Source organism: Dromaius novaehollandiae, chromosome 11 (genome assembly GCF_036370855.1).
Source record: "Dromaius novaehollandiae isolate bDroNov1 chromosome 11, bDroNov1.hap1, whole genome shotgun sequence".
NCBI lineage: Eukaryota > Metazoa > Chordata > Aves > Casuariiformes > Dromaiidae > Dromaius > Dromaius novaehollandiae.
Window position 1 is genome coordinate 22742185 of NC_088108.1, and position 19337 is coordinate 22761521.

At 51.2% G+C, this 19337-nt stretch overlaps 1 protein-coding gene across 7 annotated transcripts in view; it reads left to right on the forward strand.

The window, feature by feature from the left end:
• Positions 1–18200: 18200 nt before the first annotated feature.
• The window catches only part of KLHL13 (kelch like family member 13), an 86063-nt gene continuing 84926 nt past the window's right edge, over positions 18201–19337 (forward strand). For all 7 annotated transcript variants that reach the window (XM_064518349.1, XM_064518350.1, XM_064518353.1 and 4 more), the window contains exon 1: positions 18201–18359. The gene's annotated coding sequence lies outside the window, so the exon portion shown is untranslated. The remainder of the gene's footprint in view (positions 18360–19337) is intronic.

Genomic DNA, 19337 nt, shown 5'->3' on the forward strand with positions numbered 1-19337 from the left:
TCTGCCTCCACACGTGAGCTGAACTCATGTGTGCTCAGCCGCTTGGGACCCGTCCGCTTGCCTGCTTTTATGGCACGGTCGCTCTCAGCCCAACCTCATCCTCCGCTATTGCCCTCCCCTCCGCCTCGCTGCAAGGGACCAGCTGGGGACGGTCCCGCGCAGGCTGCTCTCCCCCTCCTGCCCTCGCAGGCACCGCTGCAGCCATTGCAACCTCCAGGTCTCCCAGATAAAGTCACAGTATTTAACAGCATTTAACGGCCATTCATGCCCTGCTTGCTGGCAGCGTCGGTGGCAAACCTGCTGTCCGCTCCCAGCGCAAGAGCTCCGGAGGCCGGAGCCTGTCCGGAGCAGGACGGAGCTGAGGCAAAGCATCTCTGCGCGGCGCAGCCGAGGCTGAGGGGCACGGGGAGACCAGGGAGCTGATCGCATTCATCCGTGGCTCAGAAACACAAGATAGGATCCTCTTGCCTTGCACGTTTTAACCCCTTGTTTGTTTTTGCAACAGCAAAATGAACATTTAATTCTACTGAGCACATAGGGAAGCCTGGTCCTCGCTGGGGCAGAATAAACCTGTTGGGGAAGAGCTGCTCCATGCACACAGCACAGGCACACAAAGAAACATACTGAAGGACATCTTGAAGAATGGAAGAAAATACTTTAAGTGATGCTACCGTGTGTTTAAAGCCCAGTAGGTATCTGTCTGAATGAACCTTGGAGCCGCAGACGGAGGTGCGGATGGCAGCCCGGGGCCGTGGCTGCCTGCCCGGCACACGTGGCCTCGGGAAGCCTCTTCCCGGGGCTCCTGACCCTGAGCGGGGCCACGCGCGGGAGCTGCCGCTGCTGGGGAGCCCGGGCCAGGGCCCCGTCAGCTGGCACAAGGGCAAACAGCAACATTTTGGTGAGGAGATGACAGAAACTCCTAAATAACATCTGGGGTAAAACTTAATTTAAGCAGGCAGAACCTTTGTGCTCGCAAGTGATGCTACATCTGCGAAGCCCGAATGTCAGCCCGTACCCCTTACAGACCAGGACGGATGACCGCAGGAAAGGGCACATTGCGAGGAGTAAAGCTGAAAGCAGCAGCAGTGCTTGGAGCATGCGGGGGAAAGAGCATCCATCCCCGCGGAGCCCCGTCCTCATGGTGTTGAGCCCCAGGAAGACCATTTCTTCTCTCTCTCCAGGGCCCAGCAATGCTGGCCAGGAGGCTGCTGCCTGGCACAGACTGGTTGCACTGGGGGGATTTTCCGTGAGCTGTTTTGAGGCAGAAGTGCGGCGTTTGCTCAGGGCGGTTTTCCGGGGCTCGTGTGCCAGCGCTGCAGTGCTGTGCGCGGTGATGCTCGCCCGCTGCCCCGGGATGCAGGGTGGGCGCCCACCTTTCCCTCGGGGGTCTGGCCTGGAGCATCCCTCCATCCCCGAGTCCCAGCCCTGGGTGGCGTCGGGAATAAAAACATGGAGCTGGGTGGAAACCCACCAAAAATAGGTCAGACCAACTAATCTGCTAATTTCCTCATATTCGCATGATCACGGAGGCGCAGTGGGAGCGGGGTTGCACCCCGGAGCCGGCACCATCTGTGCGGTGCTGGAGCTGGGCCGGGGCAGGAGAGAGCCGCGAGCCTGGGATGGAGGTGCCAGTGTCCCCGAGCCACAGTCCCACCATAACTGAGCTTCCCCTTGGAGACCAGGTGAAATGCAGCTCTGGCTTGTTATTGCATTTATCATTCACGCAGGATGGCAGTGCTTTGGGGCGCAGCGGCCGGGCCAGGCAGGGACGGCTGGTGGCAGTGGCCGTGGCGGTCTGTCCTTCACCCTGCAGACGAGCATGGGGCTGGATTCAGTGCTGTCGTGGCAGCAGCTCTTCTCCAAGGCCTTTGGTGCTGATTTCAGGACTTGCAAATTAAAATGCTCTAATGTGAGCTGGGTTAATGGTCTGGCAGGCCCATACGCAGGGGACGGCAGCACAGCGCGATCTCCCAGGAGCACATGCTGCAGAGCAACGGGCTCGGGGACATGGCGGGACGTGTCACTCGGGCTGCTTCCACGCGCCCACCTCGAGCTGGTGCTGGGAAGAGTGGTTTGCTGGAAACACAACGTTCATGCTTTTGTGGGATGTGTCTGGCCCTCAGCGTGCTGAAATCTGAGTTCCGCTGCCATCCCAGCCACTTGCATTCGATTTGCTCTTCAGCCGGTCGTGATTTCTGTACTTCTGCCTATCATGGCTCATTAGGTCTCAAGAGGGTCCCATATTGGTCCAATTTTTCATGCTGATTTACACCATCATGAAGCCAGTCAGGGCTGTGAAGCTACGCGAAAATCTGCTTTGGGGCCCACCAGTCTGAAGTCCTCCAAGACCCAGAAGTGTCCAAATTCCTGACCCAGGGGACTTCCCAGAGCAGCGAAAGCCGCACTGCCGCGTGCTGAGCATGGATGATCTGGTTACAGCACAAAGCGCCTAATCCAAGGAGATGCCGGGGCTCTGGCTCGGGATTTGCTGCTGCGTAGATGCAGATAACGCCCAGCTGCGGGCTTGCGAGGTGGCTGTCGTGGGAAATGCTAACGGGACTTTTGCTGCTCATTTGCTGTGGGTCAGCACGAGCAATAAGAAAGCACAAACTGCACCGGGCTGCAGCAAAGATGAGCCAGTTTTGCAGAGCAGCCGTAGCCCTTCTGGAGTCAAGGAGGATGCAAACAGGAGCCAAAGCATTTGCCAAAGCATTTCACTCTGGGCCAGTGCTGGGCCAGCACTACCACTGTGCCCGGGGAGATATCGTATGAGGACTCGGCTCCCAATTTGTCCCAGGCAGGTCCCCAGCCATCTGCCATGCTGGAAGTGTATCCGTGCCCCCTCAAACGGCTGGGTGTTTGCGCAGGGCATCGCCTACCCACTCACACCTCCGGAGAGGCGGTTCGGGGTCTCCTGCCGCATCCTCCTCACGGGAGACAGCCCCAGGCCGGTTTCGGGACCATCCTCCGCTTGACACGGTGGCAGCTCGGCCGGAGGGGAAATAGGAAATGTTTCGACTTGGCACTGCAGAGTGACAGGCATTAAGCCTGGGGGAGATGGTGCAGAATGAAATATTTCATTTCTTGGTGAGAAATAAGGACGTCAGCACAGCGGAAATGTTCTGGGGAAAATGTTGATTTAGCAGATAGCATGTTATCTCCTGAGAAAGCATAACCAGAAAATCCTGGGCTGGGTCTTGCTGGCAACGTGCAGACGCAGTGGTTTCCCAGGGCTCGCTCCAAGCGAAATCACCCCATCTTCTCGCACGTGTGCGGTTTGGAGCTGTTTTGCTCTCTCTCTACATTGCACCTTTGAAGATCAAGGGGAAAAAAAAATCAACATTATTGAAAGAAACGTCCTGCCCACCCAGTAACTTGGAAGCAGCTGCTCCGGAGGGGGATGACTCATCTTTACCTCTATCTTCAGAGCAGCAGCTTGCTCTGTTGCTCACCCAGCGGATTGCAAACGCTCTGGCCTGAAGGACCAAGCGCTCCTGCACTGCCACGGCTGCCCCCAGCAACGGGAAAGCATTGGGCCAAGCTGCTCAGAGGCTGCTGCCTTCCCAAGCCCCAAAACCCCCAGGAGCAGCCGGAGGCATCACTGCAGGGACCCCACTGGTGCTGACCCTCCCCTTCCCAAGGATAACCCCGGCTTTGATTAAAGGCAGTTTCCCCCACATGGGGAACGAGCTCCTGTGCTAATTCCCAGGAGGGGCAGCTGAGCTGTCGTTGGATCTGTGACGTCCGAAGGGTGTAACTCAACTCCTCGGGAGGCTTTTCCGCAGCAGATGGGTATCTCAGTTATGCTGTCTGCATTTCCAGTCGGATATTTGTTGCACAAGTCACGTTTGTTATCTGGATGCCGCGTGCTTTCCCGCGGCCGCGTGCTCGCGCAGCTGCTCTTGCCTGATGGGAGAAGCGAAATCGCCGCACTCGGTTCGCAGACGCGGTGTCCGCCCCGTCCCGCCGCCGAAGCCGCAGCCGTGCTCCCTGCAGACGCATCGGGACGTGCACGTGCACCAGCCTGGTTTGCCCAGACGGAGGTACAACGCGGGCTGCGGCACCGTGTTGCGGTGATGAACTCGGGCAGCAGTTTCAGAGCGCCAGCTTGTATGATAAAACCTTTAATCATGGAAGAAAACAGAGGGATAAAAATATCATTGAGTGCATGTAGCACATGCACATCTGGTTAACAAGTCACTTTTAACCACAGGCAGAATTGTTTTGAAGGAGCAGGACCTCTGATGTTACGTTTGTGAAACTTCAGCACATGGGCTAAGTAACAGGGTAAACGGCTACAAAATCACCTAACTATAAGCAGGCACAAGGAATTGTATGTATGCAACAAAATGGGAAGTGGAGATTTATTTCCATCTGGAAGGGAATGGTATCCACAACTGAAGTCTAAAAATTACTGAGCACTTATTTTTGTCAGCCAATTTCTCCTTAGGGAATCATGAAAGCAAAACATTCTGGGACAAGAAAAACAGTATCTCGGCAACCTCCTGAAAAGCCAAACTGCGATCTTAGAGTCAGAGGGGATATTTTAAAAGGCACAAAAAGTACCTGTCAAGTGCTCAGGTGTTGCTGGATCTCAATGGCTTTCAATTTTCCCTTGGATCCTTTGGGAATCTCCCCCAGCGAGTGGCTTCAGAGCAACCTGGAGGCTCAGAAATGCCTAACGCAGCAAGGCCCAGCAGTGGTTTAAACATATTCTCTTCTCTAGGCACAAATTGAAGTCTCTGCGGAGCTGGCACCCTGATGACTCAAATAAAACCATGGTTTTGAATATCCATGTTTCCATATAATTTATTTAAATCAAGAAGTGATATTTACTGCTCATAAAGTCAGCGTGCTGACCAGCTTGCAACACAGAGGGCTGGAGCAGGACCTTTACGCTTTTGCTCTGCACAGCTGGAACGAGGAAGCCTCCCTGCAACTGCAACGTTCCCTGCATTAACTGCTTGTCGCGACGGTGTTCCCAAGGGATGGAAAAGCAAATGAACCGGAGAAGAAGAAGCAACTTTGGACTGCCAGATTTGAAAAAGTTAGTCCTGCAAGGAAGGTGGTTTCTGCCACTGTAGAACAGACAATTACTCCCCATGAACATGTGCAGCTTTCATCTACACCGTGCTTGAGCTGAATAAGCTCTACTGCATCCTGGCCTAATCCATATATGCTCTTGTACTGTGCTTTTCTGGGGGTGCCCAGCACCGTCCATGGAGCAGTGTGGCCGGCGTCTCTCACTAGCTGTTCTTCCTGCCTCTCCCAAGGGCACAAGCAAGCGTGGTGCTATCTAGTTTTGGTAGTTTTAAAATATAAATCACACTTAGGTTAGGTGAGCAGGTTGATGAAATGCACCTGCACTTGAGGAGGAAGAAGAGGATGGTTGTGATAGCTCGTCCTTCCTGGGGACAGTTCACCTCTGAGCCTGAGGCCGGTCCCCCAGGAGGTCCATATCTCCTGCCCTCACGGTGGAGAGCCTCATTGTGCAAGGAGTGTTTTCACCTTGGGTCTCTAAACGGTCACATGAGATATTTCAGGCCCAAGACTTGGTGTTTGAGTCAGTATGAGCAAGTGGTGTAAGAGGGGACACGGTTCAGGAATGCGGATGCTGCCGTGTTCCTGGGAAGAAGTGCGTGGTCTGTGCGATGTGCTGAGCCTTCATGGCCAGAAACACCGTGTGCTCTCCTCCTCTCCAGGTCTCAGCTGAGCCTTGGTCACAGTCTGCTGAGCAGGATGGGGTCTGCTGGCTGGTCGGAGGTGACTGAGAGGGTGACTTCCAACCACAGCTACATGGTGGCTTAGCATCAGCGATACATCCATGCGCTTCCCTCTGGCACAGTCCTGCTCGATCAGTTATGAGCAAGTGCTATGAGGAAAAGAGAACAGGCTGTGGCTTCCACCAGCATCCTCTGCGTCTTGCTGCCGCTGGTTTTCCCAGGGCGCAGAGGCTCTTACAGGATATCGCTGGTGTCAGCGTGTCTGGTGCTGAGCGCGGGACTGATGTCCCCGAAGACAAGCACTCCTTCTCCTTTGAATTAAGTTTAAATAAACTGAATTAAAGAGCATCTACCTGAGACCTTGCAGAGAAACAATCCAGCAGGGAAAACAAAAGCCCGGAGGTAACGTCAGGGACGGCTTTCGAGCAGCCTGGCCCTGGAGGCTGTGTCTGTCCTAATTTTGCACTTTTGGTTTTGGACCTTTCCTTGTACCCTGAGGAGCGTTACTGCAAGATGTAAACAGCTGGGACAGAGAGCAGAGCAATAGCTTTGTCTCATCTAAAGCAGGGGCAATAACCACAGAGGAGGACGGGGTGCTGGGCAGTGGGGCACTCACCTCCCAGCACTGCTGCTGGCTCCCAAAGATTTTAGGGTGAAATGCTGCTCCTGCCAGTTTGGGCATTTGCTACATTCAATATTAACTGCTGCTCTGCCATTACTAAAGATGGATAAAGTTCTGCCAGTTTTGCCTTTTCCATTCAGGGTCCTGTACATGCAAAAATCACCTCTGCACGCTAATAAAATAGCCTTTGCTTCTCCGATGAGCTGCAAACTGGTGAGTGCAGCTGGTGTAGCCATGGTTTGAAGCTCCTAGGTGGCCGCTCATTTCTTGCAAATGTTATTATTTTTCCTTTTATGTAAATAATAAAGATTGCTATTCTAGATCACAGACATTTCAAGGAATTGGCATACCACCCCTTATTTGTTCATATATTCCATGCACATTAAATGAGTCCCAAAAGGTACAAAATGAGTGAGGGAATGTCCTTGTGGAGGATGCTGGATAGGTTCCCTGAAGCTAAGTGGGGAAAATGGTTTCTCTTCCGAAGGTGAACTGGAAGCTACCAAGGAAGTTTTGCTCTTGAATGTAAAATTGCTTTTTGTGCAATTATGACATTCTTTAAAGCAAGGAAACTCCTGAAAAAAACAGCAGGAAGCTGCTCTGCTCGGGGCTCCTGGCCTTTCTGCCCACTCTCCCCCGTATTTCGGGTCCCCCTGGGCCACCTCTCTCGTCTGGGGTTTCTCTTCCCCTTGCACACAGATGCCGGGGACCGGGATGCTTCTTCTGGTGCTTTCTCACCTCTCCGACACCTGCTCTGCGGTTTGCAGCCCCGGGCTGGAATTGCGCTGTGAAAACCAGACGTGATGATTTAAGCGGGCTAACATGTATCTAGATCAAATAAATCCGCAGCTGCCGCAGGTCCCTGTTCAAACAGCAGGCAAGCTGGGGAGCTGCAAAGCGCGCAGTGACTCATACAGTTTTTGAAGTGGTCTGTGCCACTTATTTTTACGCTATTTAGCATGCACAAGAGTTGTTTTTTTGTTTGGTTTCCCGAGGAGCTTCCAGCCACTGCAGTGCATGCGTCCGTCTGCGGTCAGCACGAGGCGCGGGCAGCACCGATTTCTCTCCTGCATCGCCTTAGCGAGGCCCCGTGCCGCGGGAGGGGTTGTCTCTAAAACCTGGTCCTTGCAGTAGTTCTTACCAAATCCTAGCTTACGCAGAAAATCTGCGCAGCTCTCGGAGCCACAGGTGAAAAAATGCAACCTATTGGCATGAACACGGCATCCAAACGCGTAATCATCGCATTGAGTATGCTTGTGGGTGACTTTATTGAAATAAGGAAAATTTGTAACCAAATTTAGGAAGTAATAAACTGACCATATATATATGCTTCCGCTAAAATGCAAGGAGCCAGAGCAGCCCGTTTGGTACAGAGGCAATCGGCTGTTTTGGAGGTACGATGGCACACGCACTATGCAGTGAAGCGCTGAAGCTTGACTTTACTGCCTTCCCACTTCGCTGCAGGCTACGATTCAATTAAAATTCAGATGCACTGTATTAAAGTGCCGTTCCTCAGCCCCCTCGGGAGCTGCGGGACAAGGAAAGTGGCAGCCAGGCCGCCGGTCTGCAGCGCCGAGCATCAGCAGCACTGCCGGCAGGGAGAGAGATCCCTGGAAATAAATACCCCCGTGTCCGTCTTTCCCCTGCGAGGGCAGTCGACTCAGCACCGCGCTGGATTTGGCCCTGGGGAGCTGCTGCTGGAGCGCTGCGTGCAAACTGCTTGTGCAAGGAGACCGAGGGGGGCTGAGCAGCGATGCCGGCATACAGAGCAGCTGCGAGGACAGAAGTGGTTATTCCCGTTTAATGAGAATCCTCATTAATGAGAATCCGCATTTTTGAACAAAGTGACTCTTTTGGGAGTCACCTCGCCCGACCAGGATGCACAGGCTGGCCGGGAAACAGCACTGGGCAAAAAACAAAGGAAAATGAGAAGGGACGATGCAAATTCCTCCCTTTTTTTTTAACTAAAAAAGAAAGAAAGGTTAAAATCCTCGGTATTTTCAGCTGGGGGGCTGGTTGCCATGGGGCATGCAGCCACGGGGGGTGCGAGGGACCCCACTGGGCCCCCCGGCACCTTTTCACAGTGGGAGCCCTCCCTGGCTGGGTGCCAGTGTGCTGAGCGGGGCAGCAGGGCCAGACCAGGAGGGCTGTGATTAAAAGGGAGCAATACGACCCCCCAGCCGTGCCGGGATGGTCGGTGTCCTCTGCAAGAGCCCCACGACTGGCAAGAGACCGGGGTCGGCTGCGGAGCGTGACGAGCTCAGGGCTGTTCTCAGCCCTCGTAGCGATGCCGTGTGCAGGGAAATTCGGTTCTCCCCCGTTCGGGTACCTCCTGCTCCAGCCACCCCAAATTGCACTGTTCCTCTACGTGCACGTACAGACCGTGGTGCCCCAAATCTCACCGCGTTTTGTTTCTCCTGGCTGTACGGGAAGCATCTGCAGGGCAGGGGCTATCGCACGTGTCGAGGGGTTGCATCACCTGCCAGACACACTTTAACACAATATTTCTACTGAATCCCATTCCAATTTATTTTATATTCGCCTTAGGTATCATAACTAAACAGCGTCTTTTTTGGCTCAAAGGGGTGTTGCAGAGACAGCAGTTGTGGCCCGCACCGACCGCAGAGCGATCGGAAACGGCGGAAGGAGGAATTTCAGCTACCAGCCCCGGGCAGCGCTTAGCCGGGCAAGATATCCAGATGTTGCTTGGGAGGATTTCCTCCTCGCCACTGCACAAAGGCTGTGCACACCATAACAATAAATATATATATTAAAAAAATATATATATATATAAGTATATTTTATATAATAATATATGTGTATAATAATATATGTATATAATGATATATTAAAAAAGTAAATGTGGCCTGAGCATTTCTGTCATTCAGAAGTGAGAGGACAGACTCGTTTCTCCTCTGTAGCCTGGACTCAGCGGCAGCCAGCCTGGGACAGCGGGGCTGATCTAGCCGAAGCCGTTCCAGGCTTCTTGCGCGGCCCCGGGAGCAGCACCGAGCTGCTCCGTGGTCTGCGGGAGGCAAGTGCGGAGAGCGCTGAGGAAATGGCCTGCAGCTGGATGTGTTGCAGCCGCTACAGAGCAGCTGCTGATGTCATTTTTACGACGCTTTATTGCAATTAATTCAGCTGCCTTGTCTGCTACATCTGTGTAAGACATTAGTGGACAAACAAGGAGAAGGAAATGAGGTGCTCCTTGGCTGCCCTCTGCATGGTTTGATGTTTTCACAGCTATAAGAAAGGTGACAAGAAAAGCCCGTGAGGTGCTGGGGAGGAAAGCCGTTCAGGTGGGTGTCCTGCGAAAAAATCGTTTTCCGTAATTTTACCCGACTCAGCAAGACCAGGGGTACGGAGTAAGTCGAGCTCTGGTACAGCCAGATGGGATTGCTCCTACAAGCCTCCATTCAACACCACCCGTGCAGGCTGTGCTGCCTTTGTGCAATGCTTTTCTCATAGACAAAACTTCGCTTTTACATCCGAGGGGGACAGGAGCTGAAAATCTGTGTAAAACAGCAGAAAATCTTCAAGTCAGTGGGTAGTCGCTGCAGCCTGGCAGAGGAAATCCGCCAAGCAGCTTTTCAGGGATTTTCTGCCATGTTTTATCTTCCTTCTTCAAGGATGAGCTGTCGACGGACACAGAGCTTGTGTAACCGGGGGCTCTGGCTCAGGCACGCTCCCGTGGCCATACGTTTTGTGGGAGGTTGACCGGAAACAGTGAAACCACGATATTATGACCTGACTGCTGTTGTTCATCACCACACATGCCTCACTCAATGAAAATCAGGCTAGAAAGCTCGTAAAGAGGGTAAATCTCTCTGGTGAGAACAGAAATCCATGCGGAGACCCTGCAGAGCCATGAGTCTCTTTGGTATCTAGTCTGCAAATGCACAAGGAGCTCAGGTTATTTCTCTTCTGATGTGTTATGGTGCATTTCTGTTTGTGCATTTTACCTTCCTTGTGCCATTTACCCAGGCTGAACTCTCAAGTTGCCCACTGTCCTCTCTGGTCTTACAAATCTTAGTCTTACAAATTTTGCGTGCAAGTGGTTGAAATATTCCACTACTGCTAAACTGTTAGACTGAATGCATTTTTTTGTTTGCCCTCCTAAGTCAATACTCTTTTGCTGGTCAGAAAGAAAAGGGCATGCACTTTTTGTGCAGCCACAACTCATAATTAAGGATTTATATCCGTGCAGCTCCTGCAGTAAAATACTCCGTTATGAGATAGGCTGGTTTCATTAGATTGTGCCGCTACTGCGGGCACACTGCAGCCAGCGTCTCAACGGTACAAGCACATTTTATGACCATTTGTTTATCTCTGAAGAAATAACATAGCAAATAAACAGTTTGTTATTGCTCCTGCAGCCTAGTTGAGCCGTACTAGACGTGGCTAAATCTGTCATTTTTTCTGCCTCCAAGGAGGAGAACGTGGGAATTTAATATGTACGCTATTGCTTTGGGGAAGATCGTGATGAGGCACTGCATTGCATCCTGTGGCAACTTCAAACTTAGTTTTGAAGCATTAGTCCTGGAAATACAAAGCGGATAGTTCTGTATGGGTCCCCTGACTAGGTTTAGGAGCAGTGTAGTACGTACCAAGCTTTGCTACGGGGTCAGCTCAGCTGATTAATGGAAAACTTCCAAATCACCGACAGTTGCTAAATTTGCTCCACTTGGAGCCATTGAACTGTTCTTGCTTGGAGATAGATTTGGCAATGTGTTTCCTGACAGTCATCAATAATTTATTTTATATTCATTATGGTCTTTAACTGGAAGTGAACCTAAAGACGTATTGCTTGGCTATGAGAACCATCGATTGCCCCCGAAAGCACACTTATCAACTTACATCCTGGAGAACGGGAATATACTGTTACTTGTTTGTACAGCTCTTGTGGTGTTGAGAGGGGTAGCAGTCAGCTCTTCCACTAGAGCACAGCTGGGCTGTGTCACGTCCAGCTTTGGTCAGGTCTTACACCTTCACATGAGCAGCGCTGCAGAAACGGGCACGAGTGTTTGCAGCAGGCGAGCAAGATCTGGTTCTTAATAGTTATGATATTAAAATAACGTATGATAGAAGTCTGTATCTTGGTTTGATATTGTAGTGATATATGATAATTTGATAAATGATCATTTCAATGTCTTCTGCTGGTGCACATTCTTCATCCACCTCGTTCCACGTGCGGGAGCAGGGCGGGCGATAACAGCGCGCTGCTTTACCTGCCTCGTTCCTGGCAGGAGGAGGAACGCTGAGCTCCGTGCTTACTCTTTATGATACCTCTGCCGCCAGTTTTATGGTTTGAAAGCAAGATGATTTTACAGAAGTTTGAGAAAAAGGATTAAAAATTTTTTCTTTAATTCCTCTCACGTTATCAGAGCTGACTTGCAGTCATATGTGAGGAATTAATACCATTTGCCAGAGGGGAACAAAAGCGTATGAGCATGCAATGATACGTTGCCCAGCCTGGAGAACATGCAGCCTACAGAGATGAAAACAGTTTTGTGCAGCGACTAGTAAAGTTTCTGCAAAAAATGTTGTAGTTATTGCTCAAACTAGAAGAATAATGAGGCCTTGTAGAAGATATTGATTAGCCTAGCGGTTTTGTTGACTGTTTGAACTTGCGTATGATAAATGAGAATGTAATTATTTAATGAATCATGAAGCATCCCCACGCTAGCACATCAAAGCTCAGTGCCTTGTGAGTTTTGCTGTATAGACATTCCAGGAAAAAAAGAGCCATTGGTGGGAGTGATATTAAAAGACGTATTGTAGCCCATTGTAGAAACATGTATAGTTGAAGCCAAGTACTGTATTTTGCTCTTTTCCTTTGACATTTGTTGGAATCTTTGCCTTACTCGCACTTGCTTCACTTACTGCCTAACAATGAAAAGGAAATGCATTTGGCTATTTTTTCTCTAAGATGGTAAAAGCCAGATAAAAACGCTGGAAAAGGGGAGATGAAGATATAAATTTGGCTTAAAAAAAATCAGACAACCAAGACTTCAGAGTTTCTGAAAATCCAACTCAAGCTGTAAATTCCCTCCCTTCTCCCGACTGTCTCAAAACCAGTATACAAAATTAAGAACTAGAGTTATATAGATAAATAGTACAACTCAAAAATTAAGTAACCCTGCTACTCTTCATAAACATATACCTCAAAGAGAGCAAGCAAGAAAGATTTTACAGGAGAAATTCCTGTATGGCTTACAGATGAAGGCTATTTTGGAAGAGCCCCTGAATTATGGGACAAGCAGCTCTGCTGAGTCCTGGTACTGTGTTCTTCAACACGTCCCGCGAGGCTCCATAGCTGCTGGAAGAGCTCTCTACGGCCACGAAGGAAAACCACTCCCTGGCCATTTGAGAGATGTTAGTATTTTGGTAGCACAAAGAAATCTGTTTTAAAAATAGCTATTACTCCCAATCCAAAATTCTGCTCTCCTGAGATTAGCTGGAGGAAAAAAAAAGATAAAGCGCAGAATGATGTTTGGAGCAAATCAGCACATTTCAATACTGTGTGTTTTCCTTGAAGGAAATCTTCAGAGGTAAGGGAAGGCTGCAGGCTGCGACTGGCAGGCTGCAGTTAGTGAAGGCTTGGTGTTTGTTGGTGTTTTTGTGCCAGAGGAAGGCTTTCCAAACAGCTTAGTCAATGCAAGATGAGGAAGTCCTTATCACAAATGTAAATGTTGAAATCAGGCAAGAATTTGGAAGACTAAGTACATAAAACATTTTGTGTGCCCGCTGTGATAACTTGCATTCTGGGCAGTGAAAGGAATGATTGACTGGGTGATCCTGACTGCGCTAACTCATACAAAGCCTGGATAATACAACAGATAAGATTTACTGGTGCTTCTTAAAAACCATGACTCATTTAGCAATCATTATCACTTGTGAGCTAAAAAAAAATCATTAAAATGTCAGCGTTACCTTCACTTGAGTTCTTCATGTTCTTGAACTAGAGTTATTGCAGCACTGGACAACGTGAAAATTTAAGTGGCATATTTAGGTCAGATCCTGCCTTTGTAGCTGCTATGTTAAATTTTGCAACGATTCCAAATTCCTGAGGCACTTAAACCTCGGATTGCGCTGCTGTCCTCCCTTTTGGCTGAATGTCACTTACTGACTCTACTCCCTGAAGTAGTCTTCTCCGATTTTCCCAGCTTTCCTTCCGCTTCTTTCACATTTCATTTATCCCTCCAGACTCTGAAGGTTTTGATCAATCGTGCGCTGAACATTTTTGCTTTTTTCACACACGATGAATTTTAATGCTCAGTGGCCACGACAGTTCCCCCTTCCTACATATTTTAATATTTTGACTGCGTCTCTCTAGCGAAATGCTTCATTTACGTTGGAAATGTCTCTCAGAGGAGAGCGGTGATGTTCATGCTGAGTTGTTCCACATCCTGTTACAGTTTTGCCTGGAAGAGAAGTGCAGACTGTGGAAACAGCGCTTCTCTCTCGCCGCAGCAAATGTCCTTTCCCTGGTGGGAGACCACACAGACAGCGAAGAGAGACGAGATGTTAAAAAGCGGTACGAACAAAAATCACTCATTAAGTTGGTGTTTTGTACTCGTTTTGCATTTGTGGAAATGACCGGATGGTGAAAACAAGTTGAAATTCAAGGCTTGTACACACAGAATTTATCTGTGTTGGGGTTTTCATTTAAAACGCTAATGTGTGGCAACATGTACTGGTCAGCTGTTTCCTCTTCTAAGCACAGAGAAACTCCGATACATCCAGCACTTTTGGGTGGTAAAGGCACTGGTTCTACAAGGACAGACAATTCAGGCACTTTCTGCACCAAACTTTAACATATTTGTAGTTAGCAAATATGTTTGGGGGTCCCAGAGGGCTGGGCTACAAGTCCATGGCTAAGTGACAACCCGATGTGGCCGTTTCTCCACACTGGTGGATACGGAGCGGTGCTGGGTTTGGAGTCACTTGGACCCGTTGCCCGTTCCCATGCCCCTGCCTCAGCAGGATTTCGGTGGGGGCACAGACCCACACGGAAGCTCCCCCGTGGTACCCGGCAGGTCTGGCTCGCCTGCCGCCATCCCGGAGAGCCGACCGATGGTGCCTGGCTGCCTGCGGCCGGCTCCATAGCCGTGTCCAAGGCTTTCGTCCTACCACGGTGCCAGTGGCTCAGAAGATACAGCATTAGCCTGGAGTCTCATCACTGGAGTGACCTTCCTCGCTGGAATTCCTGGGAAGTGACTGGGACCTCCTGGATGCCTCTGGGAACGAGCACAAAGCAGAGGACAGAGCGGGAGAGCAGCGGGAGAGCAGCATTTTCCCAGCTGTTCTGGAAAAATTGAACCTACCACTACGGATTCTTCAGTTCAGTAACTTCCTCCAGGAAATTTCCAATTCACACTGCGAGAAAACAGCAAGAGCAGGACTCGGATACACTCTGCTCTGCAAAGGATTTTTGTGAGGCTCTGCCAGCCTTGGCAAACATGATTTACTGCTGTTCAAATCCCTTTCCCCGCCCGGCGGCGGGAGCAATAGTCGGAGAGCGGTGGCAGATGGTCTGCTGCCGAGCGCTTCCGCGCGCAGCCTGGCTGCCGGCGCTGGCCGTCGGGACAGGACGTCGGCTGGTGGGAACAAGCCGGGGTTGCTGAGCAGATGTTAACTTTAACTTCAGCAACTCGGAAAAACCTGCGCTGTAGGATTTGTTGTGCGTTAGCAGGGACCAGACTAATTGGCGAACTTCGCAAAGGCAGTGAAAGATATGCGTGAGGATGGAGTCGAGCTGTCCATAGCTGTGGGCGAAGGGTGAAAGTCAAAGATTTGAAATGAAGGACTTAACCAGGGAATGTGCTTTCAGGGTTTACCTGTTGACCAACATGCATCTCCTCTCTCCTTTTAGAGTGATGTTAATTCTGCCCAGCTGTTACTCTGGCATGAACGTGCGGATCGACTCGGCACAGAAAATTTCCAGTGCCGAGGGAGCATTAAGGGCCGGATCCTGGAAGTCTCTGTTTTCCAAACTGCAGCCTGCAAATGCTGCAAGGAGAAATGCAAGGTGGAAATAGTGTCCACGGAGCACAAGAGCCAGCTTCCAGAGCACGAAGCAGACTGATGCATCTGTACCTACAGCACTGCGCTTGGAGTACTCAAAGAAGGGGACATGGACTGTAGCGTTCCTGTTGGCAGGGAATGAAAATCAAAATAGTTGAAGAAATGCTGCTCTACATACAATATTCCTAACTGCAACTGCACGGCTACTCCCACTGCGACTATTCACAGGCTCAAATAAGTGAATATCTGCAGGATCTCAAACAGTGAGCGTACCTTGTCACAGGGAATTAGAGCTTAATAGCGCTTAGTTCCTCCTTACCAAAGTTCTGTGTTCACCTTTATAACAAATTCTGCATAATTTATGGAAAATGTTCGCAAATAATTTCCTGTAGCCCAAGTGGTGGGCATGAATTATTTTTTCTTTTTAGATAAAATCAAGCTGTAAAATTTTTAAACAGGAAATATTGCTGCTTAATGGGTATTATTCTCTTTATACGATCTGCAATACCAACACAAAATGAGTGTGAGGTGAATATAAACATACTCTTTCTGGACTGGCAGTTTTGTTCATTCTTTATATTGTTAGGTGCTGAAAAACATCCCTGGCTACAGCAAATGCTGTTCAGTATAGTTATCAAATGTCAGATTTGGGGGCACAAATGCTTAGAACATTGTTCTGAAAGGAACTACACTTTATTTAGACTTTAATAGGAAACGTATGTAGTTATGGATTTGTGGTAAAGTTATGTTAAAAAAACTTACCCCATGAATTGCTTTACATTAGTAATTTTGTATATTTGTCTTGTGTCATGTTTATATTTTGTGATTCTAGAGCAATGTCAAGGTGGTTTCCTTGCTGTAAAATATGTAACAGAGATCTCAAGCTTTGCAGAGAAATGAATAACTATTTTTAGACAAATTGTGTTAACCACGGCATAACATTAGAGCGATCCTAGTACACAGATTTTCTGTAGGACTGCCATTCACGAGAAGGGTTAATCCGTGGTAGCAACACACAGGTCAGCAAGCAGAGCTTTGCCCTGCTGGCCTGTGCTCTCTTTGGGGCTTCGGGGGCAGATCTGGGGGGTTTGGTGCTGAGGGGCCCCAGGTACGTCCGAGAAAACCTGCCCAGTTGGCAGGGTGGAAGTGTTAGAAGACCACGGGAGCACTAATAACCCTCGATTAGTTTGCCGAGTCCTTAGGAAACAAGTGGGTATATTGAGACGAGAGATGAGATGGAACCTGGGCTGTAAAAACCACTCTCAGCCGTGTAAGCAAGTAATGAGAGGCATTAAATTTTGGTGTGGTTACAAGTGTGGGATGGGTTTGAAACTTGGACAAAATCCCACTTTAAATGTGCTGCAGAGACATTAACCTGCTCTGTGGGTAAAAAGAGCTGAAAGAGCATTGTATCTAGAGGGGCATATGTTTTATAGCTACAGCTTAAATAAGCAGCAGATTTGATTTCCTTTCGAATGAAAATAAATACATAAGAAGGTGAGGAACTAACTATTACAACCAGCCTTCTGTAAAATCATCCCAGTGAGCACATTCCAAGGTTGCAGCCATCCTATCTGGAAACATCTGGGAAATATCCAGCGCGTCCCTGTGTCCATGTCTCTTCTCAACAGAGATGAACCCAAAGCTCTGAAAGGTGAGTAGTTTGGCATTGCCTCACGCAAGAGGCCATTTCGAGGATGGAAGTAGGCAAATACATACAAAAATGCTTTACTCTGCGAAGCAGGCAATGACTTCTCGCCATCCGGATCGTAGTGATGAGTTGGCTCCCTGGGCTTGATTTTGCTTCGGTTGATGTTAATGATCTGAAGGGAACAGAAGTGAACCTGAAACTGTCTCAAAAACTGTTGGAATGACTTAACCAGAGTCTCTTTCTCTGCAAGACAGATGATGCACTGCCTTTGACGAGCCACTTCTGAAAATCTCTAGATAAAATGCAAGTTTAAAAGTATGCAACTTCAGGGATATGCAGATGGCATCAAATGCACAATGGTATCCAACCTGCAAACGTATCAAATGCTGTGATACGGTTTCACGTTTTTGCTGACGTTTTCCTTTAGGGTGAAATCTGGCATCTCTGAGGACGAGACGCTCGCCAGGCCGAAGTCACAGAGCTGCGAGGAGAGGTGGCGGCGGCCTTGGCGGGAAGGCGCCCACCGCTTCCTAAGTAGTTTTGCCCCATGTTTTGCCCAGAACTGCACTGCTGAAATTCCTCCGCCTCCATGAGGACTAAGGGGTTTCACTACGGCACTGTCCGACCTGAGGTTACCTGCCGCCAGAAACGTGCTGAGTGCGGGGGTTCAGGAAGGAAGATGGGTTCGCAGGAGGCGACGCAGGCAGGACAGCAGCAGAACAGCAGCTCCCAAGGAAGAGCAGCAGCCGCTGGAAGGAGGAAGAGGAACGCGAGGAGACTTTCACTTGGAAATAGCGCTGATCTCAAGTTAAGCCTACTTAGATCGCCGACAGAATACTTTTTTTGCACAACTGCCGTTCATATTAGTTAAGTTTCACAACTTAATCTGCGGACGCAAACGGTTTTCCTCCTAAAAAGTATTTTAAATAGACCCCTGGAGTAAGTTTTGTGACGCGTTTGCTCGTGCAGAACAAAACAAGCTGTTCGCCGCTGGCGGTGGGAGAGCCCCCACCCCGCGCCCCCACCCCCCGCTCTCCCCGCGAGGGAGCCAAAACACCCCAAAACACGAGTTGGGGGCAGGGGGCGGAGCTTGCAGGGTGGACGCCCCGCCCCCTGCGGCGAAGCCCCGCCCCTCCCTTGGCCCCGCCCCCGCCCCGCGCGGCGCCTGCGCGCGGCCCGCCATGTTGGCGCGGGCGGTGACGGGAGGCGGGGCCAGGCAGCGGCGGGCGGGCGGGCGCGGGGAGCGGGGCCGCGCTCCCGGTCCGCGCGCGGGACTTGGGGGACGCTGCGGAGCGGGGCCCGCGGCCGGGGCCGGGCGGGCAGCCGCGGCCCGCAGGTGAGAGGGGGCGCGGGGGGGGCGCTGCCGGCTCTGCCCCCGCCGGGGTCCCGCGGGCGCCGGGGGCCTGCGTCCTGCGGGGCCTGTGTGCCCGGGGCGGCCGGCGGGGGCAGCGGGGCCGCCGCGGTGCGCGGAGCGGGGCCGGGGGGCGAGGGGGGGCCGCTCTTTGCGGGGGCAGGGGGCTGCCCTGAGGGCGCGGGAGCGCTGCCTGCCGGGGGGCCGCCTGCTGCCGAGGGGCGCCGGGTGCCCTGTGCCCGCGGGGCAAGGTGCCTGTTGGGGGGGGGGCGAGGGAGGAGTGCTCCGTTTGCGGGGGGGGCAAGGGAAGTGTGCCCCGTTTGCAAGGGGGGGACAAAGGAAGAGTGTCCCGTTTGCAGTGGGGGGGGCTTTGTTTGCAAGTGGGGGGCGAGGGAAGGGTGCTCTGTTGGCGAAGAAAACACAAGGAAAGGGTGCTCTTTTTGCAGTGGGGGGTGCCCCGTTTGCAAGGGGGGGACAAAGGAAGGGTGCCCCGTTCGCAACGGGGGATGCCCTGTTTGCAAGGGGGGGGACAATGGGAGGGTGCCCCATTTGCAAGGGGAAAAGTACCGCCTTGGCAAGGGCAGGGGGACGAGGTCGGGGCACCTTGTTTGCACTTGGGGGTTACCCTGTTTGCAGCGGGGGCTGCTCTACAAGGGGGGTGTGTGCTGTTTGCAATGGGAAGTGTAGCCTCGTTGCGAGAGCGAGGGAGAGAGGGTGCTGCAGGGAGGTGTGGGGCGGTGTGTGGGGCCGAGGGGGGCGGTGAGCGAGGGCCGGCGCAGGGGTCTCCAGGAGAGGGTCCGGGCAGCGGTGGCAGGGACGAAGCGGGACCCTCTGTGGGAGCAGGTCCCTCCTGCCTTTAGGCAGTGCTGCTGGTGGCTCGCTGTGGGGCAGGGACTGGTGCGCGTTGTGCCTCTTTCCTAAAAAGTGTCTTAGCGCTTCAGCCCTGCTTTTCCAGGCATTGTT